This window comes from Oncorhynchus clarkii, chromosome 17 (assembly GCF_045791955.1).
Source record: "Oncorhynchus clarkii lewisi isolate Uvic-CL-2024 chromosome 17, UVic_Ocla_1.0, whole genome shotgun sequence".
Classification (NCBI taxonomy): domain Eukaryota; kingdom Metazoa; phylum Chordata; class Actinopteri; order Salmoniformes; family Salmonidae; genus Oncorhynchus; species Oncorhynchus clarkii.
In genome coordinates, this window is record NC_092163.1 from 42,159,688 (window position 1) to 42,187,601 (window position 27,914).

Genomic DNA, 27,914 nt, shown 5'->3' on the forward strand with positions numbered 1-27,914 from the left:
GTTTGAAATGTGTGAAAGGAAGAGCAATGTATGTGTTCTTTTTTCTGACACCATAAATATGTGTTTGTGTGTGTGTGTGTTTGTGTGATCTGCTTCACGAATGTGCGCATGCTTTCCAATGTGTGTGTCTGTCTGAGTGCGGACTGGTTGGCTGGAGGGGTGTGGGAGTACTGGGACTGTCAGGGCAGCAGATAGAAGCCCAGCAGCAGCAGAAGTGCAAATTAAAAGTCACTGAAGCGCTATAGGAGAACATGATGCAGACTGCTAATGCCATGTCCACGCACAGCTAGCCAGCTATTACACTGATAATGTTAGGGCAGCGTAGCTAACTACTACATTGGTAATGTCAGGGCAGCGCTAGAAAACTAACACCGAGCCATGGCAGGACAGAGCGCTGGGTGTTTACAAGGAGAAGAACATTTAAGGGAAAGCGGGAAAGAGAGTGAGAGACATAGTTAGAAAGAACAAGGCATAGGCCTAGAGAGAGCGAGTGAGAGTGAGAGACAGAGAAAGAGCGTGACTCAAAGAGAGTGGAAGAGAGGACAAACACACAAACAGAGATACTTTAGATAGAGAGAGCAAATATCATTCACCGGTACATCCACACAACACTTGCATAAACAATGCGAGGGCCTTATTACTGGGACACTTTCATGGAGATATAGTTCCATTGGTACAGTCAGTGAAGTCTCACAACCTTAATGGTCCACCACTGTCTCGCTCAGAGCCAGTGCTGTCTGACCTTGAATCATTTATTTTAAAAATAAATACATATATATAGCCACCCACACTGCACCAGGCGGCCATTCACATTCACACAGGCAGCATACTGCATACACACAGTAGGAGGAAGTTACCCCTAAATGTTGGTCTAAGGTTTGTTTTGTGTTTGAAGGTGAAGATTGGGTGAGGGGAAGCTTATCCCAGATCGGTCAATTTTTTTTTAGCAAGGCTATTCATTCACACAGGCAACAGATGAGACGTTGAACCAAGGTCCCGACTCAATAGTCATTAAAAACCTGTCACAGGAGTGGGTGTACTAAACCCCAGTGTACTGGTTGGCTCAGTTCCCAACCTGGCAGCTCCTACTGCTACACTAACATAATAATGCCCAGCTAGCCCAGCTCTCCTCTCCTCTCCTTTATTCTCCTCTCCTCCCCTGTAACTCTACTCCAGATCATTGCTGTGCTCTCAGTGAGCTTACCTGTGAAGGGAAGGTCAATGGCAGTAGGCTCGACACACAGCCTCATTAAACTTTAACTGTTTCAGATAGGTTCAGAGAGGCCCTCTGCTACATCACCAAAGTTAGGCTGCACCTCTGAAAGCATTTTTGGGGGAGCGAGTAGCATTTAGAAATTATATTTCTCATTTCATTTGACACAGATTTTGCCTTACGGAATCCAACTGGGGTTTCCCTAAAACCAAGGAAAATCATTTGAATAATGGATACAGCTAATGCGTTTTCAGTTATTGGGCAGAAATAAGATGATGTACTTATTTCTAAAGGACATTGTGCTGATTTGGGGTTTGGGGGCCTTGGCACCAGAACTATGAAAATGTAAAGTAAGTAAGATTTCCCTAGATGAGAAGAAATGTCCCTGAAACGATTGTGCATTGTGAATATGATCTATGGTCATTATAATTTGCGGAGGTTTTGTATGACTGACAATTGCAGGCCAGATTTGTATTTTGAGTGCCTGCTAATCAATCAGCCATCCAAAACATTGCCTGCAGCTATTTGTTTGCAGATCATTTTTGAGGACTCATATTCTTCCGCTCTCTTTCACACCTTCTCATGTCCTTCAGTACATTCTCCCTCTCTTCCCTAAGCCTGTTAGTCTTCCACCCTGAACATGGATGTTTAAATCTTTGCCTGCCTTTCTTCCTCCTTGCTGAGGCATGAGCTGTTCTTCTGAATGATCTCTTCTTCTAACTCAGCCAGCCTGTGCTTCTGATAGCCGTAACAAAGCACTTAGCATCAGCTCACTTCAATCAGACCTCATTTACTGTATCTCAAAGCTGCAGCTCTCATGTGTGTCTGTTAGAGCTGAGAGGCCCTATAGAACACTGGGCTCTGTCGCTGCAGATGGAAAACTGCCTACTGCCTGATATAACTCCATCTCATTTGGGAAGTGATTGTTAGTTACAGTAGCTAGTTGCTACCTCCGTCCGAGATGACGGAGGTAGCAATAGGGAATCTCAAATTATTTCAAGGTTGATCCACACAACACTTTCTCCAACACTATGCCCACCACACAGACATATTTTCCTACAGTATTAAATACAGCACTTATGAAAAACGTTCTAGCTCGGCCAAGACACGTGCAACACATCTTAAAGTGACGTGCAGTCAGGGTAGGCAGGGTAGGCAGTGCTTACTCCAAACTCCACTATGGCCAAGACCAAAGAGCTGTCAAAGGACACCAAAAACAAAATTGTAGACCTGCACCAGGCTGGGAAGACTGAATCTGCAATAGGTAAGCAGCTTGGTTTGAAGAAATCAACTGTGGGAGCAATTATTAGGAAATGGAAGACATACAAGACCACTGATAATCTCCCTCGATCTGGGGCTCCACGCAAGATCTCACCCCGTGGGGTCAAAATGATCACAAGAACGGTGAGCAAAAATCCCAGAACCACACGGGGGGACCTAGTGAATGACCTGCAGAGAGCTGGGACCAAAGTAACAAAGCCTACCATCAGTAACACACTACGCCGCCAGGGACTCAAATCCTGCAGTGCCAGACGTGTCCCCCTGCTTAAGCCAGTACATGTCCAGGCCCGTCTGAAGTTTGCTAGAGAGCATTTGGATGATCCAGAAGAAGATTGGGAGAATGGCATATGGTCAGTTGAAACCAAAATATAACTTTTTGGTAAAAACTCAAATCGTCATGTTTGGAGGACAAAGAATGCTGAGTTGCATCCAAAGAACACCATACCTACTGTGAAGCATGGGGGTGGAAACATCATGCTTTGGGGCTGTTTTCTGCAAAGGGACCAGGACGACTAAAGGAAAGAATGAATGGGGTGTATCGTGAGATGTTGAGTGAAAACCTCCTTCCATCAGCAAGGGCATTGAAGATGAAACGTGGCTGGGTCTTTCAGTATGACAATGATCCCAAACACACCGCCCGGCAACGAAGGAGTGGCTTCGTAAGAAGCATTTCAAGGTCCTGGAGTGGCCTAGCCAGTCTCCAGATGTCAGCCCCATATAAAATCTTTGGAGGGAGTTGAAAGTCCGTGTTGCCCAGTAACAGCCCCAAAACATCACTGCTCTAGAGGAGATCTGCATGGAGGAATAGGCCAAAATACCAGCAACCTTGTGAAGACTTACAGAAAACGTTTGACCTCTGTCATTGCCAACAAAGGGTATATAACAAAGTATTGAGATAAACTTTTGTTATTGACCAAATACTTCTTTTCCAGCATAATTTGCAAATAAATTCATAAAAAATCCTACAATGTGATTTTCTGGATTTTTTTTCAAATGTTGTCTGTCATAGTTGAAGTGTACCTATGATGAAAATTACAGGCCTCTCTCATCTTTTTAAGTGGGAGAACTTGCACAATTGGTGGCTGACTAAATACTTCTTTGCCCCACTGTGTGTGTGTGTGTATATATATATATATATATATATATATATATATATATATGTTTATTGCGTTATTGGTAGCTGGCCTTATGTATTTACCATGATACAGATATATGAAACATTAAATAACACTCCCACCACATATCCTTCAATACTCGTTAGAAATCCTGTTCTCTTTTTCATTTACACATTTCATAACCAACCAATCCCCCCCCCCTACCCCTCTGTGGGGAAAGGTCACACAAGCACACAAAGTTTGCAAAGGCTAAAAAACAATTGGTGGCTGACTAAATACTTTTTTGCCTCACTGTATATATATTTAAATTTACAGTTAAAATAGGAAGTTTACATACACCTTAGCCAAATACATTTAAACTCAGTTTTTCACAATTCCTGACATTTAATCCTAGTAAAAAAGTCCCTGTCTTAGGTCAGTTAGGATCATCACTTTATTTTAAGAATGGGAAATGTCAGAATAATAGTAGAGAGAATCATTTATTTCAGCTTTTATTTCTTTCATCACATTCCAAGTGGGTCAGAAGTTTACAAACACTCAATTAATATTTGGTAGCATTGCCTTTAAATTGTTTAACTTGGGTCAAACATTTCGGGTGGCCTTCCACAAGCTTACCACAATAAATTGGGTGAATTTTGGCCCATTCATCCTGACAGAGCTGGTGTAACTGAGTCAGGATTGTAGGCCTTCTCGCTCGCACACGCTTCTTCAGTTCTGCCCACAAGTCTTCTATAGGATTGAGGTCAGGGCTTTGTGATGACCAGTCTAATACCTTGACTTTGTTGTCCTTAAGCCACAACTTTGGAAGTATGGTTGGGGTCATAGTCCATTTGGAAGACCCATTTGCAACCAAGCTTTAACTTCATGACTGATGTCTTGGGATGTTGCTTCAATGTATCCACATTATTTTCCTGCCTCACGAGCCATCTATTTTGTGAAGTGCACCAGTCCCTCCTGCAGCAAAGCACCCCCACAACATGATGCTGCCACCCCCGTGCTTCACGGTTGGGATGGTGTTCTTCAGCTTGCAAACCTCCCCCTTTTTCCTCCAAACGTAACAATGGTAATTATGGCCATTTGTTTCATCAGACTAGAGGACATTTCTCCAAAAAGTATGATCTTTGTCCCCATGTGCAGTTGCCAACCATAGTCTGGCTTTTCTATGGTGGTTTTGGAGCAGTGGCTTCTTCCTTGCTGAGCGACTTTTCAGGTTATGTCGATATAGTTACTTTTGTACCTGTTTCCTCCAGCATCTTCACAACGTCCTCTGCTGTTGTTCTGGGATTGATTTGCACTTTTCGCACCAAAGTAAGTTCATCTCTAGGAGACGGAACGCGTCTCCTCCTGAGCGGTATGACGGCTGCGTGGCCCCATGGTGTTAATACTTGCATTCTATTATTTGTACAGATGAACGTGGTACTTTCAGGTGTTTGGAAATTGCTCCCAAGGATGAACCAGACTTGTGGTCTACAATTTTTTTTTCTGAGGTCTTGGCTGATTTATTTTGATTTTCCCATGATGTCAAGCAAAGAGGCACTGAGTCTGAAGGTAGGCATTGAAATACATCCACAGGTACACCTCCAAATTACTCAAATGATGTCAATTAGCCTATCAGAAGCTTCTAAAGCCATGACATAATTTTGTGAAATTTTCCAAGCTGTTTATAGGCACAATAAACCTAGTGTATGTAAACTTCAGACCCACTGGAATATTGATACAGTGAATTGTAAGTGAAATAATCCATGTGTAAACAATTGTTGGAAACATTTATTGTGTCATGCACGAAGTAGATGCCATAACCGACTTGCCAAAACTATAGTTTGTTAACAAGAAATTTGTGGAGTAGTTGAAAAACAAGTTTTTCTTGTGTTGCGGAGAATTCTGGTATGTTTTGTTACCCATGAATGTATATTTCATCTGTTGCACACTGACTAACTGAAGTGATTTTATTATATGTAAACTTCAGACTTCAACTGTATACACACGTACGTACGTACGTACGTACGTACGAAGATACGTACTACCGTTCAAAAGTTTGGCATCACTTACAAATGTCCTTGTTTTTGAAAGAAAAGCACATTTTTTGTCCATTAAAATAACATAAAATTGATGAGAAATACAGTGTAGACATTGTTAATGTTGTAAATGACTATTGCAGCTGGAAACGGCAGATTTCTTTATGGAATATCTACATAGGTGTACAGAGGCCCATTATCAGCAACCATCACTCCTGTGTTCCAATGGCACATTATGTTAGCTAATCCAAGTTTATAATTTTAAAAGGCTAATTAATCATTAGAAAACCCTTTTGCAATTATGTTAGCACAGCTGAAAACTGTTGTTCTGATTATGAGAAGCAATAAAACTGGTCTTCTTTAGACTAGTTGAGTATCAGCATCAGCATATGTGGTTTCGATTACAGGCTCAAAATGGCCAGAAACAAAGCACTTTCTTCTGAAACTCGTCAGTCTATTCTTGTTCTGTGAAATGAAAGCTATTCCATGTGAGAATATCTCATGCAAGATCTCGTACAACGCTGTGTACTACTCCCTTCAAAGAACATTGCAACAAGGGTCCCAAGCCTCCAGTGATGATCCATGGCAAGAAGCCTCCAGTGATGATCCATGGCAAGAAGCCTCCAGTGATGATCCATGGCACGAAGCATCCAGTGATGATCCATGGCACAAAGCCTCCAGTGATGATCCATGGCAAGAAGCCTCTAGTGATGATCCACGGCACGAAGCCTCCAGTGATGATCCATGGCAAGAAGCCTCCAGTGATGATCAATGGCACGAAGCCTCCAGAGACGGTCTCCAGTCCGGAGCCTCCAGCAAAGGTCTCCAGTCCGGGGCCCGCAGCGAAGGTCTCCAGTCCGGGGCCCGCAACAAGGGTTTCCAATCCGGGGCCCGCAACGAGGGTCCCCAGTCCGGGGCCCGCAACGAGGTTCCCCAACCAACTTTCTATGGCTTAACGATAATTTGGAGATGATTTAATTTAAAATAACCGACATTGAGCAGTTGTAATCTGAATAAAGGGAAAAGGGCCATGGGGTGAGACATTCTTACTAATTTGCTAGAGAACCAGTTTGGATTTAAGTGTAACTTTTGTATGACTGATGCCTTTAGTGAGAGGTCTAATGATTTACTATATAATCATTTCTGCCCTCCAATCATATTCATTATTTAAATAGGCCCTTACAATTTTGTCTGGCTTGCCATACCAAATAAAATGTTATATTTTTTGCTCATGTAATTTAATTGGCGTCCCGCTAGACGGAACACCTGTTGACAACATCCTGTGTAATTGAGGGCATGCTATTCAAATAAATAATTGTAATATTAAACATTCATGTATCACATATCATGAGTTGCCTGATTACAATAGGCTTTACAGCGAAAGCATACCATGCGATTGTCTGAAGACGGTGCCCCACATCAAAATATTTTTCAACCAGCACAGGCTTCACAAAAATCACAAATAGCGATTAAATAAATCACTTACTTTTGAAAATCTTCCTCTGTTTGCAATCCCAAGGGTCCCAGTTACAACATGAATGGTTGTTTTGTTAGATAAAATCCTTCTTTATATCCCAAAAAGTCTGTTTAGTTGGCGCCATCGATTTCAGTAATCCACTCGTTCAACTTGCAGACAAAGGAGTCTAAAAAGCTACCGCTAAACTTCGTCCAAACAAGTCAAACTGTCAAGTTCTGACCTTTATTTCCGTTGTTTTGTATTTATTTAGTATGGTCAGGGCGTGAGTTGGGTGGGCAGTCTATGTTTGTTTTTCTATGTTTTGGGGCATTTCTATGTTTTCGGCCTAGTATGGTTCTCAATCAGAGGCAGGTGTCATTAGTTGTCTCTGATTGAGAATCATACTTAGGTAGCCTGGGTTGCACTGTTTGTTTGTGGGTGATTGTCTATGTCAGTGGCTTGTGTCAGCACAGGTCTATTGTGTTAGCTTCACGGTCGTCATTTGTTTATTGTTTTGTATGCAGTGTCAGTATTTTCTTTATTAAAGATTTACCATGGACACTTACCACGCCGCATTTTGGTCTTCCGATCCATCTCGCCTCTCCTCTTCAGATGAAGAGGAGGACGATCGTGACACAAACAATGTTTCTATTAAATCCTCACAGTACCCTAAAATGTAAATAAACTATAATATCTCATACGGAAAGTAGTATGTTCAATAGGAAAGTAAAATTAGTAAGTGCATGCCGTCTTCACCACAAGCCGAAGACTGATATTGTTCCAGTGCTCTCTTCACCAAAACTCCAAATTCTTGCTTGTTTTTCAAAAAGCAAGCCTGAAACCTTGAATAAAGACTGTTGACATCTACTGGAAGCCATAGGAATTTAAATCTGGGAGCCGGAATTACATAGCTTTCCATTGGAAGAGCCTGGGACCTCAACAAAATAAATCTGGTTGGTTTTTCATCGGATTTGTGCCTGCCATATAAATTCTCTTATAGTCCCAGACATTGTTTTAACGTTTTTAGAAACTTCAAAGTGTTTTCTATCAATGCTACCAATTATATGCATTTCCTGGCTTATGGGCCTGAGTAACAGGCAGTTTACTTTGGGCACGTCAGTCAGTGGGAAATTCAGGAAGCTAGACCCTATCCCAGAGAGGTTAAAAAACAGGTTGCCCGTTGTGACCTTATTCCCAAGCATCTCTGTGCAGTCAGACCTTTGATTTTGTGCCACCAGGGCCAAAATAAAATGCCCCCTCTCTGAATGTATGAGTGTGACCCCCTCCTCATGGGTTACTGCAGCTAGTGTTGCCAGCACTGCCACTGCCTGGGTGGGGGCACCCCACCAGAATCCCCACCAGCTAGGTACAAGGTCGTCAAGGTTCTCATTAACAGCTTTGAGAATTTCCTTGTATATTATGCTCTCCCTTTAGGGGGCTTTGGCTTTGTAGGACCAACCCTGCCAGGCAGTCTCAGAATATTGAGGGGGAGGTGCTGCTTTAGTAGGTCTCTGACCACATTCATCTTTCTGATTTGGCTGCGTATAGGCTACGTACAGTAGGCCCATAAAACAGATAAGGACTTCTCTTTAGTGTATGGGTCTCTCAGGTGCGTGTCTAGGGTATAGGGTTGTTGACCGTTCCATCATGATAGGACAGTAAATAAATAAATACTAATAACTTATTTTAAAATGTATATCCCATATCTGCACAAAATTGAAAGCTCTTTCTCATAATCCCTACTCACAAACACACATGGGCTCTGGGATTTTCAACCCATATCCTTTTTCACTTAACTCCACACTTTTCCAAACACAAAAACGAACACCCCACCTTCCATCACAAAACATGCGCACATACCCACATACTGTGCCTTCTATGTCCTCTGTGTTTATCTCTACCATGTTGATTGAGTACTTTTGTGTTCCAGTTCCTTAAATTTTAAGATATATTATTTAGCCTATTATCCTTTCTTCTAATGCGGTCTTTTCAATTTATGAAATACTATAATTGGAAAGTGTAAAACCAATTATTTTCCAACATTCCCTATCTAGAATGTATTTTATTGCTTTTCTATATATATTTTTTATTACAATCCCTACCATGTCTAGTATTGTGTGTTCCATTATTTGACTCCTCTATGGGAACTGTAATATTTAGAATAGCCATGGAGTAGTCTTTGTGTCTCTCAACATTTGGTTATCAATATACAGTTTATCGACTACGAGAGCTACATGTTTCCCTTTGAATCTATTTTCCTAGTCTGTATGTCAAGTAAGGCTTCACTCAGAAAGATGTTCTCCATTTGAACCTTTTCATACGTGAGTTCCAAATATCTAACGGGTCGCCCCAGCATTACTTTTTTATGCACGTGATGTTAGAATGCACTCGTTCCAAAATGTGATTGTTACGCAACAGTACAATTAATCTGCGGTGCCCTCAAACCAAGGCACGCTGCCTGTTTTTATTTTATGGCTGTTTCAACTTTAAAGTTAAAACAGTTAAAATTTTCAAAAAAAACGTTTGAATTGAGATGCATTCTGCCTCCTCATTAATTCACATGAAAGCAGGCCTTTTTACTTTTGCGGACAATTTATTTATTAGGAATTTCTGACCCGGACAAAATTCCCCAAGCACTTCCCAATTGTTTGTGCAGTTCAAGTCTGCAGACATTTGCGCATCTCCCGTTAGAACAGGATCTGCACACACGTGTTCACATTTTCTGTCTGGTACCCACATCGCAGTCGTTTTTATTACCAATAATAACTTTGGAAATGTGTGCCTTTCTAACAAAGTGCCTTATTACGTTATAATAGTTTCTGTATTTCGTGTTATGTCGTTTCTACTGTAGCTCACTGTGTGTATGGAGCATAATACATTTGTGTATATTCCTTATAACCGCGGACACGCGAGGCAACAGTTACTCATTTCATAACCTTTATGGTGTTATATTCAATCGTGCTTAAGTAGCTAGCTACATTATTCTATTAGCGCTTTAAAACATTGCTAATTGCATCAGAGAAGTATTAGCTTGTGTTGTATTTTGAAGCTATCTTGGCCTTATGACTCCAAAGTGGCACAGCGGTCTAAGGCACTGCATCTCAGTGCTGGAGGCCTCACTGCAGACACTGGTTTGACTCCAGGCTGTATCACAACTGGCCGTGATTGGAAGTGTCATAGGGCGCACAATTGACCTAGCGCCGTCCAGGGTGTAGGCCGTCATTGTAAATAATAATATGTTCTTACATGACTTGCTTAAATAAAATAAAAATAGATGACTGGTTTGTTTTCATTTGACATATTTAGCATAACTCTGTTATGCCCTGCCCCCTTGTAGAGCTCAACAGTTACTGTTTCTCACCGTTATAACTCAAATGAGTGATTTTGTCAATGCAATATATTCTTTTTATAGCAGTGTTTATTATGTTACTTCTTTGTAATATTGTTTGATTGCTATATCCTGATATTGTATTCTAATGACTAATAACTCCTCTTTATTCTGTACTTTCAGAAACCACACACACACAAACAGTATTTGCCAATGTCATAATTGGAACTGGAGCTCTTTTGAGCTGAAGATTGAGGCCAGCTTTTGTATGCTGGAGTACACACTTTTGCATGCTGGAGTACACACTTTTGTATGCTGGAGTACAGTTTTACTGGATGAAAACACAGCAAGAAAACACATAGATGACTATTACGTATTGACCTATTTTATTGCAGTATTGGTGGTGGTTGGTTGAACAAACATAGGTATCTGTGCTCCAGTATTCTCTTAGGGAGTTCTTCTTTACTATCCCCATGAGAAGGACTGTCACCAGGAAGGTATACATTTCACTAATTGTGGTTGTCACCCATTTAGTGAGTTTCCCCCTCACTCCTGGCTCCCTCTTCTCCTGTAGCTCCAAGGCTGAGTGATTGGTCTCCTCTACTATGTCTCCCACCAGCTCCATAGTCAGAAACAACTTGAAGCCTCTTGCCATGGAAATGGCAAGGGGCTTTGCACTCCAAACTGGGACTCATCAAAGCAAACAGCAGGGCCAGGAGGGGTGAAATGACTGGTGGCCTTCCAGCTACCACAGAACTCAAGTACTTCATCCACTGTCGGTCTGCTTCAATCACCAACAGCATCTTCAAAGGGACCTGGGACTTCGTCAGTGGACAAGGGGTCCTCAGATTCAGGGTCCTCAATGGCTACAAGGTTGGGGGGCAGCTCCTCACTGTCACTGTCAGAATCTAATTCCTGACTTTCATACTCACTCATTGTCAGAATTTGAAAAAATCTCCAGAATTCCCGCATTTGTGTGTTTTCTCCTTTTGAAAGACATTGCTAATGCTACAGCTTAGCTCACTAGCTACATACATAAACAACAACACTGAATGGCTCAGAGTGGGAGTGAGAGGTTATGGGATTGACTGCGCCACTTGTATCAATAGATCACTATCAGAATTTTTTTTTTTGTGTGGTAATTATTTATATATTTACTGTTTTATTCATGTTTTCAAGCACTGGTGACAAAACATGTATTCCGATTCTTGCATAGATTGTAATGAACACAATGTGTGTAAAATACTTTTTAGAAGTTTGTACTGATTGTGATGAGCTAAGCTAATTCCAGCTATGTGTGGAGCCATGTTTGTTGACATACAATGCATTCTGGGTTTCACGTAATTGTCTGTCGTACCAAAGATGTTAGAAAAAAATGAGGTGAGTAAGGGTACACTCATTTTTTGAGAACTTCCGGGATGTGAACGACACAACCCCTTCAACATGCAGACTATAAAACAGACCAAACTCATCTTGTCTCCTCTTATCTTTGGTTTCTGTGAAAAAACAAACATGCCGGCGCGCAGAAAGTACCCATCGTCGGATTACTTTTGATTTCTAGAAAGTGTATTAGTCAATTATTTTCATCACTGGTGAGCTCACCCGGGATGAGATTAATTCTAAATAGTAATTGCAATTAGCTAATTCATATTGTAGTTTCTTTCAGCCTAGAGTTTTTAAAATGTGATCGCTTGTGTTATGTCAATCTTTCCTCAGTTAGCGCTAAGACAAATGTAGCCTACCCAGTGTGGCCAGCTCAAATGCTGATTGTTGCGTCATACCGAAACTGGACATTCTAAATAAGCATTCTAATCACACCTGTTTGATCGTACGCTACAGGGACAACTGTACAATGATCACACCTGTGTGTTGGTACGTGTGAAAATGTTAAGTTCATTAATATCGGTTTCAATCTTAATAACTTTCCCTTCCAGCTTGTTTGCATCTTTCTCCAATGTCGCAGCTTTTTCGCCACTCATCTCAAGGTTTGCCTTCAACTCCTTTAAGAGATCGGTTTCCATCTTTTACCATCTAAAATACTAAATTGTCTGTGTCTGTCAAAGAGTAACATTTTCTTTTCGGGATTGGTTCCCCTGTTTTACTCTCCAAAATGTGTTGCTTGTTTTCATAATATTTTTCGATAAATTTCTCTAGCCTTAAAATTTGTTTTGTGTTGTTAGCCAGATTGAAGGTTATAACTCACCAGTTTGTGAAGTGATAATATTTAGTCTAACTTACCGATATTGAATATGTGACCCGTTTCAAGAAACTAGGCGTATGTCGCAAGTCACGACTTCAAAGGAGAGCCATTTCAACATGTATATCAAAATGCATTTTTTTGGGCAGAAATACCTTCTGGAACATGTGAACAAACTTGTATGACATCTGTAAATAATAATACAATTGTTCAATTATGAGCCTTGTTCGTTAAGCCACAAAGTCAGCAAACTTCCCACTAGCCATGATTAGCTGAGATAATGAGTGGGCTGGACATGCCGAGAGAGGATTGGTCTGCCATTTAGAAGGCTTCTGTCTATTTGAGCTGGTCAGTCTGTGTTGGTAATCCTGTCAAACCCTGCTTTAAAAAAAATGTATCGGGTAGTGAAGCTGCACAAGTGTTGCTCTCCACTTTCTGGAGGATCTAGTTTTGAAATCCATGGAATTAGAGTATGATAACTAAAGAAATTGAGAAAACACCTGTCTCCGGAATACATCTTCAAACTAAGGGCAATTGTGGAATGCCATCTGTGACAGGGAGACACTTTCATCATGCATGATGATGTATACAGGTAAGATAGTCTAGCTAGCTACATGTTCAGATATTACACATTTCTAATTTTGACAGAAAGTGGTTTCATTTCAAGCTAAAGTGTACTGTTAGATAGCTAGCTAAAGTTAGCTGGCTGGCTCCCTAGCTAACGTTACATGTATTATGTTATTATTTGTATTCCAGAGCCGTTTGCTAGTTAGAGCCTAATGTTAGCTAGCTAACATTGAACCAGGTTGGTAAGCTCCCAGCAGAATCATGGAGGGTAGTAACAACATGATTTGGCACTATGTTTATTGTTGTTTAACTAGCTAATGTTAGCTAATGTTACATGACGTGTGTGATCTTGCACGTTGTTTACATAGCTAGGTTCATTGTTTACCTAGCTAGCTTGCTACATGTCCTAAGCTAAAGTGTACAGCACCCATTGAAAATGTCCGGTGTCAGTAAACTTCGGCAAAAATGCGTAATATAATTGTTGCCAGCAGAGCTGGTTAGGCTGTTTTCATATTATCCAGCGGTAAACAAATCATCGGCCAGAGCGTCAAGTCTGCGAAACGAGATGGGTTGGGCTAAAGCTTAAGAGGGTGTGAACGATGCTGAATGGGTGTATACGAAGAAGAGCTCTTCACTAGATACCAAAACATTCAAAGGCCATTTTCTCAAAAGTGAGTTTACAAGTTGATCAACACTCAACGCAGAATTACTTTCCCATTGTACCTCAAAAATGCAGTCTATGATATACCATTTTGTAGGTCTGAGTCCCTACTTTTATCCAATGTTAAAAACACAATTTCAATATTTTGATACATAAAACCAAATCCAGGTGGTGAGTCACATATTCCATTTTTTTCTTGAGGTGATCTACACTGCTGTGTTCAGACCGCCATCTTTCTCTGGTCCTTAAACAATTATCCAGTTTGGAATAATGTAACATGCCATTGGAAATGTCAGTGTGAAAGAGTGGAACATCAACTTTAATGAAAGTTAAGACCAGACAGAGGCAGCATACATGATCTCTACACACAAGATGTGACATTACAGGCAACCACCATGTCACCATCTCCCTCACTGCTAGCTGTCAGGCAGGCAAAGTGAGCACTGGACTGTCCACTTCTTCATTACCAACTAATACTTTTTACCCATCTAGGACATTTACTTTTGCTTTGTGGACATAATGGGCCTTGGGGATGCTGTTGAATCATAGACAACATCCATTTGAATGCATTTGATTTGTATGTTTTTTTAATGTTTTAAACACATTTTTTTTGTAATTTCAACTGTTGATATGGAAATGTTGTTAGATCCTTATTATATATGTGTGTGTAATAATATTTCACATAATAATATTATTTTGTGTTTGTTCGCAGTGCGAACATGGGTCGTTTTGTAATTGTAAATTCATTATGAAAGGCTATGGAGTTTGTGTTGCAAATTATTTGTATGACATGTGACCATGTCGGAGGACCTGAGCCCTAGGACCATGCCTCAGGACTACCTGACATGATGACTCCTTGCTGTCCCCAATCCACCTGGCCGTGCTGCTGCTCCAGTTTCAACTGTTCTGCCTGTGATTATTATTATTTGACCATGCTGGTCATTTATGAACATTTGAACATCTTGGCCATGTTCTGTTATAATCTCCACCCGGCACAGCCAGAAGAGGACTGGCCACCCCACATAGCCTGGTTCCTCTCTAGGTTTCTTCCTAGGTTTTGGCCTTTCTAGAGTTTTTCCTAGCCACCTTGCTTCTACACCTGCATTGCTTGCTGTTTGGGGTTTTAGGCTGGGTTTCTGTACAGCACTTTGAGATATCAGCTGATGTACGAAGGGCTATATAAATACATTTGATTTGATTTGACCATATTGGTCATTTAGTGCCACCTATCAGTTGTATCTGTGAATGCTACATTGGTCTAAGGCTGAGCTGAGTTGAGCATTATGTCATTTTGTCGGATGAAATTGAAGTATGCTCACTTGTGTATCTTGGCAACATTGGTATTTACATTTGGTTAATAGCCTATGTCACTCTGGATGTTGGAGCTATCTGTTGTATGGTGAACTTGTGATTCATCAAGGTTAATTTGTGAGTAAATCTGGCTTTGAAAATAGCCAGTGCTATTTCCTGTGCATGTGACACACTCCCTCTCTCTGTGAGGTGTTCTGGGGAAGGAGAAAGAGGGCTCTACGATAACAAACCTAAAGCAATGGTAAATATAAGCACTGGCAATAGCTCTATAGATTCGTGGGTGTGTCAGAAATGTTTTAGCAATTTTAACAGCCAGAATTTTGAGCACAATAGCTGCCGGTGTCACAAAGGGGCTGGGTTTTGATGAACAGACAAGTTGTAGGTGCGACGTGGACTTGGCAATTCACTGGCCAATCAAGGCGTTCCATGGCTTTTAAATTTTTTAAATATTTTGTATACAGTATATATATAATTTTAAAACGGTGGTCAGCTTTAATATTGCAGATATATTGCTGCTTCTATAAATCTAATTGTCTGCATCATTTCCAATCCCCCATTTATTTTTCGAGTAAATATATATATATATCCACACACACACTTTTTTTTTAGAATATACCTTTATTATTCCCCGCAAACCCTACCACCCCTCCCTCATTTGGAATAAACATTCTTAGTAAGGAAGATATAGCCTAGACCTACAGTTTATATGGCGTTACAGGACTGAACATTTTGAATATGTTTTGGAGGACTGAGTCAGGTAACTGGACAAGAAGCGCTCTTTAGAAATGGAGACGGGGACAAGCCAAACAGAGAATGCACTGCAGGTATGTGGCAGGGTTTACAGACAATCACGGACTACAAAGGGAAAAGCAGCCATGTTGCGGACACTGACATCTCGCTAAACACCTTCTTAGCCCTCTATGAGGATAACAGTGCCTCGCAAGGCTGCCGGCCCAGACGGCATCCCTAGCCACATCCTCAGAGCATGTGCAAACCAGCCTGCTGGAGTTTTTACAAACATATTCAATCTCTCCCTATCCCAGTGTGCTGTCCCCACTTGCTGCAAGATGTCCACCATTATTCCTGTACCCAAGACAGCAAAGGTGTCTGAAATAAATGACTATTGCCCCATAGCACTCACTTCTGTCATCATGAATTGCTTTGAGAGGCTAGTTAAGAATCAAATCACCTCTACCTTACCTGACACTCTAGACCCACTTCAATTTTCTTAATAGATCCACAGATGATGCAATTTCCATCGCATTGCACACTGCCCTATTCCATCTGGACAAGAGGAATACCTATGTAAGAATGCTGTTCATTGACTATAGCTCAGCATTCAACACCATAGAACCCTCCAAGCTCATCATTAAGCTCGGGACCCTGGATTTGAACCCCGCCCCATGTAACTGGGTCCTGGACTTCCTGACGGGCCGCCTCGAGTTGGTGAAGGTAGGAAACAACACCTCCACTTTGCTGATTCTCAACACAGGGGCACCACAAGGGTGCATGCTCAGCCCCCTCCTGTGCCTCCTCCTGTACTCCCTGTACTCCCTGTTCACCCATGTTTGTATGACCACACATGCCTCTGTTGAAGACGACAACAGTTGTAGGCCTGATAAGGTAAGGTAAGGGCCCTGGGAGTTTGGTGCCAGGAAAATAACCTCCCACTCAATGTCGACAAAACAAAGGAGCTGATCATGGACTTCAGGAAACAGCAGCGGGAGTACGCCCCGATCCACATCGACTGGACCACAGTGGAGAAGGTGTTCCTCAGCGTACACATCGCTGGCGATCTGAAATAGTCCACAGACAGTGTGGTGAAGAAGGCGCCTCTTCAACCTCAGGAGGATGAAGAAATTTGGCTCTGCACCTAAAACCCTCACAAAATTTTACCGATGCACAATTGAGAGGATCCTGTCGGGCCTGGTACGGCAACTGCACTGCCCGCAACTTCAGGGCTCTCCAGAGGGTGGTGTGGTCTGCCCAATGCATCACTGGGCTTAAACTACCTTCCTTCCAGGATCTACAGCACCCAATGTCACAGGAAGGCCAAAAAGATCATCAAGGACCACCTGAGGACCACAACCACCTGAGCCACTGCCTGTTCATCCCGCTATCATCTAGAAGGCGAGGTCAGTTCAGATGCATCAAAACTGGGACTGAGAGACTGAAAACAGCTTTTATCTCAAGGTCATCAGACTATTAAATAGCCATCACTAGGCGGCTTCCATCCGGTTACGTAACGCTGCACTTTAGAGGCTGCTGCCCTGTAAACATGAACTTGAAATCACTGGCCACTTTAATTATGGAATACTAGTCACTTTAATAATGTTTACATCATTTTGCTTTATTCTTCTCATATGTACGTATATACTGTATTCTATTCTACTGTATATTAGTCTATCCCACTCCGACATTGCTCCTCCTAATATTTATATATTACTTAATTCCATTATTTTACTTTTAGGTTTGTGTGTATTGTTGTGAATTGTTAGATATTACTGCACTGTTGGAGCTAGAAACGCAAGCATTTTGCTACACCTGCAATAACATCTGTTAAACATGTGTACAGTTGAAGTCAGAAGTTTACAGCCTATGGGTTCGGAGCTTCAACCCCCGCAGCACACACACACACACACACACACTTGATTAATGTATATTATTTCTATTGCTTTGTTTGCTGTTTTCCATACTATGTCCATCTCTGATAAGCTACCCAGAAAAGGGCTGAAAATAGCCCATTTTAATGTATGTAGCCTTAGAAATAAGGTTAATGAAATCAATAACTTGCTAACATAAAATAACATTCATATATTAGCCATTTCTGAGACTCACTTAGATAATTTACTGAAACAGCAGTAGCAATATATAACATCTATAGAAGAGACAGAAATGCTTATGGGGGCAGTGCTGCTGTATATATTCAGAGCCATATCCCTGCAATGCTTAGAAAATATCTTGTGGCTGCAGGTTTACTTGGCATATTTAGATCCTCTTCTTTTGGTGTGTTGCTATAGGCCACCGAGTGCTAACAGTCAGTATCTAAATAATATGTGTGTGAAAGACTTGATAGTGTATGTGATGTAAACAGAGGTCTACAGTCTTGACGACCTGAATATTGACTGGGTTTCATCAAGGTGTCTGCTCAAGAGGAACCTTTCCACTGTAACCAACCAGTGGCTGTAATTTGATTCAGATTATTAATCAACCTAGGAGGTTGTTTATAAACATTACAGGAACAAGATCATCCACATATGTCAATCTTATTTTTACTAATACTGTAGAACTTTGTTTTAAAGGTGTATCTGTACCCATTTGATGCAGTGATCACAATATAGTGGCTATGTCCAGGAAAGCCAAATTTCCAACAGCTGGGCCTAAAATAGTGTATAAGAGATCATATAAAGGATTTGCTGTGACTCTTATGTGGATGATGTTAAAAATATTTGTTGGTCTGATGTGATTATTAAGGAGCATCCAGATGCTGCACTTGATGCATTTATGAAATTGCTTCTTCCAATTATTGATAAGCATGCACCTGTTAAGAAACTGACTGTTAGAACTGTTAATGTTCCAAGGATTGATGAGATTTGAAAAACTATATGATTGAAAGAATTGGGGCAAAAGGAACAGCTAATAAGTCTGGCTGGACATCGGACTGGCTGACTTACTGCAAATTGAGAAACAACAAACAGAAAAAGAAGAAACTGTATTATGAAGCCAAGATCAATGATATAAAGAATGGGAGGGGGAAAACTTGAGTACTTTAAATGAAATGGGCAGAAAGACAAATTAAACTCCATCTTTCATCGAATCAGATGGCTTATTCATCACTAAAGCATTTAATGATGCCAATTCCTATAATGATTACTTCATTTGGCAAAGTGGGCAAACTTAGGCTGGAAATGCCAAACAGTGAGCCATCGTATCCATGCATAAAAAAAATAATAATGAAAGAAAAATAATTTTGTAAAGTAAGTGTGGGAGATGTAGAAAAATTGTTATTGATCAATAATGACAAACCTGGCTTAGACAACTTAGATGGAAAGCTACTGAGGATGGTAGCTGACTATAGCCACTGCTGTCATATCTTTAACCTAAGCCTAGAATAAAGTCTTTGTCCTCAGGCCTGGAGGGAAGCCAAAGTAATTACACTACCCAAGAGTGGTAAAGCTTTACTGGTTCTAACAGCAAACCTATAAGCTTGCTGCCAGCTCTTAGCAAACTGATGGGAAAAAAATAGTTTGACCAAATACAGTGCAATTTCTCTGTAAACAAATTAACATAATTTCAGCATGCTTATGGTGAAGGGCACTCAACATGTACTGCACTGACATAAATGACTGATGATTGATTGAAAGAAATTGATAATAAAATTGTGGGAGCTGTACTGTTAGATTTCAGTGCAGCCTTTTATATTATTAACCATGACCTGTTTTTGAAAGAACGTATGTGTTATGGCTTTTCAACCTCTGCCTCTATCTATCTAATAGAACTCAAAAGGGTTTTCTTCAATGGAAGCTTCTCTAATGTCAAACATGTAAAGTGTGGTGTACTGTAGCTCTCTAGGTTCTCTACTCTTTTCTATTTTTACCAATGACCTGCCACTTGCATTAAACAAAGCATGTGTGTCCATGTATGCTGATGATTCAACCATATACTCATCAGCAACCACAGCTAATGAAGTCACTGAAACCCTTAACAAAGAGTTGCAGGGCCTCCCGGGTGGCGCAGGGGTAAAGGGTGCTGTACTGCAGCACCAGCTGTGCCACCAGAGACTCTGGGTTTGCACCCAGGCTCTGTCATAACCGGCTGTGACCGGGAGGTCCGTGGGGCGACGCACAATTGGCCTACTGTCGTCCAGGTTAGGTTTGGCCGGTAAGGGAAATCCTTGTCTCATTGCGACTCCTGTGGCGGGCCGGGCGCAACCAAGGTTGCCAGGTGCACAGTGTTTCCTCTGACACATTGGTGCGGCTGGCTTCCGGGTTGGATGCCGCTGTGTTAAGAAGAAGTGAGGCTTGGTTGGGGAGTTGTAAGCGATGAGACAAGATAGTAGCTACTAAAACAACTGGATACCACGAAAAAGGGGTAAAATTCACACACAAAAAAAGAGTTGCAGTCTGTTTTGGAATGGGTGTATTTTGTACAAATCATTCCCTAAGTCCTAACCTCAGCTGAATCTGGTAATGAATGTTGTGGCTGTTGACAAGTTGAGACGAAATTGCTTGGCCTTACGGACAGACCTCTCCCCTAGATTGTAAACTGTCGTGGTCAAAACATATAGATTAAATGGTTGTAAAGCTGGGGAGAGGTCTGTCCGTAATAAAGAGATTTGACACCACACTCCAAAAAGCAAGTCTTGCAGGCTCTAATTTTGTCTTATCTTGATTATAGTCCAGTAGTGTGGTCGAGTGCTACAAGGAAAGAGCTAGTTATGCTGCAGCTGGCCCAGAACAGAGCGGCACGTCTTGCTCTTCATTGCAATCAGAGGGCTGATATAAATACTATGCATGCCAGTCTCTCTTGGCTAAGAATTGAGGAGACTGACTGCATCACTTATTTTTATAAAGAAACCTTAATGTGTTAAAAAATCCCAATGTGTTGAAAATCCCAAATTGTTTGCATAGTCAACGTACAAAGATCTCTGACACACACTTACCCCACAAGACATGCCACCAGGGGTATTTTCTCAGTCCCCAAATGCAGAACAAATTCAAGAAAGCGTACAGTATTATAGAGCCATTATTGCATGGAACTCTGTTCCATCTCATACTGCTCAAGTGAACAGCAAACCTGGTTTCAAAAAACAGATAAAGCAACACCTCACGGCACAACTCTTGTCCCCTATTTAACCTAGATATATATCCTGCGCATGTAGTGATATGTAGGCTACATGTGCGAAACATAGAGGGCACTACAATCTGCATGATAGGATCACCTACAAATCTTTCCCCATTAGGCACCCACCTGCATGCTGTTTCACAAGTAACCTTGTGCAGAGCTGTGCATCAGCTGGCAACACTGTCAAACAGCTCCTTCAAAGAGGGGTCACGCTGCTGTTCCTACACCAATTCATCACGAGAAGCAGACAAAAGGTGCTCAGGCGAGTCACAGTTATGTAACAGACACAATTTTGTTCAGTTACTGACACCTCACAGCTCACGGCACAAGTTATCTATACAGGAAAAGCTGTATTGATAATGTACTATCTGGAGAGTTCTGACTCCTCAGGAGCAGGGAGAACATGGGTTTGCTGTGTAGCCACAAGGTGGTGGCACCCCAACCCAGACCTGTGCAACAGCTAACTGGTTACCCAGAATGAGACGAATACCCTCAAATGGTAGATGAGGACTCACACCTTTCCTTTCACAAGATCTGAGTCAAGTTGAAATGTATACACAGGAACAGGAAAAATGAACAACCCCATCCCACATATGAGTATAGAATCATTTGTATTGGACTCAGACGAGAATGGCAATATGGATTCACAAACAAATAATTCCACAGAGCCTGTGTCGCACAATATTTTGACTGGCACTTTCTCAACACGTTCTACCAGGGAGGTGTGTGACTCGTTTCAGGAAACTAGGCGTATGACTACTTCACAGGAGAGCCATTTGAAAGTAAACTTTTTTTATTTTTATCAAAATGTGTTTTTTTGGCCGAAATGCCTTCTGGAACATGTGAATTTTCATGTGCCTTTATAACAAACTTGTATGCCATCTGAAAATATGAATAAAATTGCTAAAATGACAAGCCTAGTTGGAAAAAGCCAGCAACCTTTCCGCTAGCCATGATTGGATGAGATACTGAGTTGGCTGGACATGCCAAGAGATCAGTGGAATATAATATATGATAACTAAGGAGATGGAGAAAACACCTGTCTCCAGGATTGCATCTTCAAACTAAGAGCAACCATGGCATCCGTGACGGAGAGGGAGAAGCGTCCTTTCATGTTTATGGGTAAAATAGTATAGCTAGCTACATTTTCAGATATAACACATTCTAATTTTGTCAGAAAGTAATTTTCATTTCAAGATAAAGTGTACTGTTATCTGTATAGCTAACATTAGCTGGCTGGCTCGCTAGCTAACGTTACATGTGTGATCTGTGTAGCAATATTATTTGTATCTCAGAGCCATTTGCTTTGCTTAGTTATAGCTTAATGTTAGCTAGCTAACATTGAACCTGGATGGTTAGCTACCTGCAGATTCATGCAGGGTAGTAACGTCATGAGTTGGGATTATGATTCAGAATAACTGACGAATTTACAAACGTTCAACACCCGTTGAATATCGCCGGTGTCAGTAAACGTTAGCAAAAAAGTATCAATAAAATTGTTGCTAGCAGCGCAGTTGCAGTCACCAAAGCTCTGGATAACATAAAAACAGACTAACCAGCTCTGTTAGGGTGAGTAAAATGATCAGAGTGTTCTCTCCTTTGTCTGGAAGTAGCTAACAAACTAGCCAACGTTAACCAGTTAGCTTGGGTGCTTGATTGCTGTTAGGACAGAACGCTCGGATCAACCCTACACCTCGGCCAGAGCGTCCAGTGTGCGGTTTGAGCGCTCCGAAAGCGAAACGCTCTGGATTTACGAACGGACAATCTGACAACACTCTGCGTTTACGGACGGGGCTATAGCTTAAAGGGTGTGAACGATGCTGAATGGGTGTACCAGTAGGTGTACCAAAACATTTAAAGGCCATTTTCTCAAAAGTTTATCAACGTTCAAAGCATAATTACTTTCCCATTGTCCCTTAACTGTAGTGTATGATATACCATTTTCTAGAGCTGAGTCTCTACTTTTATCCAAAGTAAAAACCACAATTTAAACATTTTCCGACAAAAGACTGAATCGAGCTGGTCGGTCACATGTAACCCTCATAAATGTATGCAGCATAGGCAGAAGCACTGGATTTTCTATAAAGTCTATCTATGCATGCTTCTCAAGCAGAGATACAGTATTTGGACTAAGTGATATAGCTAGGCCCCAACAAAAATATATATATATTGAGTTGCCACCAGAATTGAGCTTTTGCTCTAAGGACAGGACACTCATTTTTCCAGTGTCCCTTACCTTGACAGTAGTTAAACTCGTTTTAGATCATTTCTACCTCATAGACCACAAACAACCCTAGGAAAACATTGATCTACTCCCAACCTTGAAAACTTTTAGCGAGGGGAGAGTACTCTTTACGGGCAGTTTCAGTATGACTACAGGACCCATAAAAAAGCTTTTATGTATCAAGACATACTCATCTGATAGAACTGATACCTCATTATGAGTTTTCACCTTGTGCTCACTGATATAAGTTGCAACACGTTCTGGTACTGAATTTTTTGAACTGCTCAATGACCACCAGATCAGACAATTCCTGAAATGTATCTACCTCTGAGGCAGAGCACCAACAATTAAACTGAGACACAAAATTACCTGCAAAATCTACATAGGTTGGGGGCCTCTGAGTGGTGCAGGCACTGCATCACAGTGCTAGCTGGATCACTATAGATCCTGGTTCGATCCCAGGCTGTGTTGCAGTTGGCTGCGGCCAGGAGACCCATGAGGCGGCACACAATTGGCCCAGCATCGTCCAGGTTAGGGGAGGGCTTGGCCTGGCCGGGTTGTCCTTGTCTCATCGCGCTCTAGCGACTCCTGGGCGGGCCAGGCGCAACGCACACTGACACTGTCGCCAGGTGAATGGTGTTTACTCCAACACATTGGTGCTTCTGGGTTAAGCGTGCATTGTGTCAAGAAGCAGGGCGACTTGGCAGGGTCGTGTTTCAGAGGACACATGGCTCTCGACATTTGCCTCTCCCGAGTCCGTGCGGGAGTTGTAGCGATGGGACAAAACTGTAACTACCAATTGGATGTAACTAAATTAGGTTGACTTGTCATGTCATTTAGTAATTGTGAAAACGCTGCCTATACGAATCTGGAACCAATATCGTGGACTTTTAACACTGCCTTTGTCAATGTTTCAGAGACCTTACTCTCAGCTAAATCTAACGCTGAAAAGGCCTTTTGAGTTAACACACACTGTAGCAGTAAAGTACTATCTTCACCACAGCAATCTCTAGATTCAGCTACTTACTCAAACAAACAGAAACATGTTTCTGGGTCCTTTTCATTCAATTTAGGAAATAAACGCACGTTTCTTACAAAGTCCTCAGTTGGATAGTTTGTTACTGGCAAAACTGATGATTAATTTAAGCTTATTTTAGCTTCTGATTAGGTGTAGCTCAATTTGTCAACTCAATGTGTTTAATCTGCTATTTTGCTAGTTGTAGCATTAACATCTCTTTATTGCTCAAAACTTAAACCAGCAACACCTGGTGACGCAACTGGAGTAACAAACTGTATCTCGAACAGCTAAGATTCCTTCCTCAACTAGTTTGGCTTTTAGACTGACCTTCATAATGTCTGTCAATCGCTTTCAATCTGTGCTGTCTGCTCTGTAGTGCACTGCTGAAGAAGTGAGTCAGACGGGCACTCAAACTTGTCTACATTACTAGCCGTGATAAACTCAACTAAATTACCAATTTAGACTAAGACAAAACCCTACAAAACTAGTATTGGTACATAGTGTACACTGATAAGGTAAAGGACAACCAAGACAAAATGGAACCTCCCCAGGACTATTCTAATGAATACACCTATCTAATCTCAACCCCAGTCTTCGTGCAGATACTTGAATCGGGTATTTATGAACTGGTTCCATCGGAAACAGAAATGCAACCGGAAATCCAGTGACTGATCTGAATTCAAGGAAGTGCTCCCGTGGCAATTTATCACAAATGGGCTCCACCCACAGTCTGCACCACACTAGAGAGAGTACAAAATCACCGATCTCCTTTTGAGATAAAGTCACTGAAACCTAGAAGGGGTGATGTGGCTCCTACCTACTGAATTGGCAATCCTTACCAAATCAATGTAACACATGTACCAGAACCCAAAACACCAGTGATTAGGAAATAGGCACAAACACATTTGTAGACCAACACACAGGGGACAAAGGCTGCTTCCTTTCCAGCATCTACCAAAACAAAACCCTTAAAGCTAACACAATCAAGGAAAAACCCTGAGTGATAAGCCCAAACTTTGGCTTTAACAAAGACTGCCAAACAAATAGTAAACCATTGCATTCTAAGAACTGCAGCAACACAGCTCAACCCAATTAGGCCCCAATTACTACCCCTTCACGGTGCTCCAAGCTGACCATGCACAAAACAGGGAGTCCAAACCAAATGCCATCCAAACAAAACAAATTAGCCAAATTTACAAATAACATACTACCAAAACTACCACATAACCAACATGTCTAATTTGGACAAGCCCCCAATGAGTTACGACCTGACTCATAGTTTGTAGCAACAAAGGGAGACCACACATTACTTAAATGTAAAAAGGAGTAAATGTATTAAACTAAATATTAACAAAAAAGTAAACATAAGCTGTGGACATCTGTAGGATCAGTAGTGTATGCAGTGTGTGGATGAGTGGAGAGGGTGTTGTATGGTGAAAGCAGACCAAAAACCCAAAAGGTGGTGGAAGCCAGCCTGCCAGTCAGGGAAGAGAGAGGGTGTTGGCTGATGTGGCTACACTTTATAGCCTACAGGCCTAGCCTACCTTGGTGCGCCACATCCTCCTAGCTCTACCCACTGGCCTCTTGTAACAAGCAGACTACCAAACAGGAGATCCCAGCAGACAGAGTGGCATGGACGTCACAGATCACACTAGCAATAGATAATTTATTGCATTAGTTGTGAGGCACACCTAAGTGAGCATAAGAATGTGCTTTTTTTACTGGACTGATGACCTGCATCTGATGGTCAGTCAAAAGGGAGGGAGGGAGCAGCGTTGAGGCTGCCTCTCACCCGACTCACTGTCCCTCCTCTCGCCCTCCCGCCGCTAAGAAAAGGGGACACAGTCTTCCAGCTGATGGCGAAACTTAAGTCACACTGCATTATTTCTGCCTCCTGCACCAATTCATGTTGTTAGTCCTATGAAAAGAGAAAGTAAAATATTCCTCAATATTAAAAAAGACAAGCCAGTTTATTGACTGCTGTCCTATACTCATTCATTGCAGCTGCAGCGCTGGTTGTAGTGTGAGTGGAAGTAGGGAAACGCACAATTTATACTTATAAAAGTGTTGACAGTGCTGAATAACAACTTCAACATAAGCATACTCCTAAAAACAGCAGCTCTTTGCTTCATTCATTGAGTCTCTCTAGTCATGATTTTAAAAAATAAATACATCTCACATGCTGAATTTCTTCAGCCTCCGGAAGTTGAAGAGGCGCTGTTACACCTTCTTCACCGTGCTCACTGTGTGACTGTGTGACAATTTCAGGTCGTCAATAATGTGTACACATAGGAATTTGAAGCTTTGGACATTCTCCACTGTGGCCCCGTCGAGCTGTGTGTGGTTGTGCGTTTTGGAAGTGTGTGTGTGCATAAGCGCATGTCTTACTTTGTGTCCCTCTGTGACCCGGTCATTAAAGTAGAGTGCTAATCCTGTAAATGGTTCTCTGTTTAACTGAAGCAGAAGGAGCTAAGGGGACCCATAAACCCTGCATTGTTCCCCAATGAACAGTACACACACACACACACACAAACACAGATGCTGGGATCGTCCATCCGCAGATGAAGTCACTATTGGTATCAACCCTTCCCATCACTCACTGCTGTTCTGCGTGCGTTAGACCCAGAGAATGTAGAACTGATATCTGAATAGTTACTGCGTGTATTCAATGAGAGGGACCAGGAGGGTTTTCCTGATCACATGACCGGACTGAGAACATTTACATTTTAGTCATTTAACAGAGCGACTTAGTTAGTGCATACATCTTAAGATAGTTAAGTGAGTCAACCACATATCACAACCGTAGTAACTACATTTTTCCTCAATGAAGTAGCTACCAGGAAAGTCAGCGGCAAAAAATTAAAGATAAGGGCGAGTGTTAGTGCCATCGAGGCAATGGTGTTATTTTTCTAAGAAATTACCAATTTAACAATGGCCTAGAGTTTTTCATGGTTTGGCCACATGGCCATGAAAAACTCCTGACCACGACAAACTGAAGAACACAATCATGATGTTTTCATATTGGAAATCCATTGTTGTCTTGATTAAGGTCATAGAGGAAGGAAATAGTCTGTTTGTGTATGTTGGTTTGTTATTCCTGTGTTGTTTATTTATTGGTGGACAAATAAAAAACTTGTCTCCATGACATTTTGACATTCTGATCTAGCATTCATCCCTGTGACATTTTGTTCTCTAGAGCAGGGGTGTGTGTTTGTTTGTGTGTTTGTTCGTGTGTTTGTATGTGAATTTGTAAAGCAGGCCTCTCTTCGTTTCTATGAAGGGTGTATGTAGATTTTAAATCATGAGGTAGATTTTAAATCATGTAAAAATGTCCGCTAGCTAAACTTAGCTCATTCCTTGGGCTACTAAACTTCCAGACATTTAGTCTGAATGCAAAATAATCCCTCTTGTGGTCTTCTTTAAAGGTCAGAGCTATTAGACGTCTTTTTCTTCCTGTTTTCTGAAAGGGCAAGTGTTCACAATCACCATTCAATAGAGGCAGAATGCTCTGCAGCCCTATTTGAACCAATATCAGTCTAGAGCACACAGACACTCACACATACTGTCTTGCTGACTGTCGGACTAGTATTACAGAAACTAAAACCCTAAGCCAGACACATACAACTTCCCCTGCGACTGTAGACGGTGCAGTTGTCGTAAAAGATGGTGATACAGCCCAACAGG

The 27,914-nt window shown here is 41.5% G+C and overlaps 1 protein-coding gene across 1 annotated transcript in view; it reads left to right on the forward strand.

Annotated features, from left to right (window-relative positions):
* Positions 1-27,914, forward strand: part of LOC139370873 (contactin-2-like) — a 75,008-nt gene that overhangs the window by 6,356 nt on the left and 40,738 nt on the right. The gene's annotated exons all lie outside the window — the stretch shown is intronic.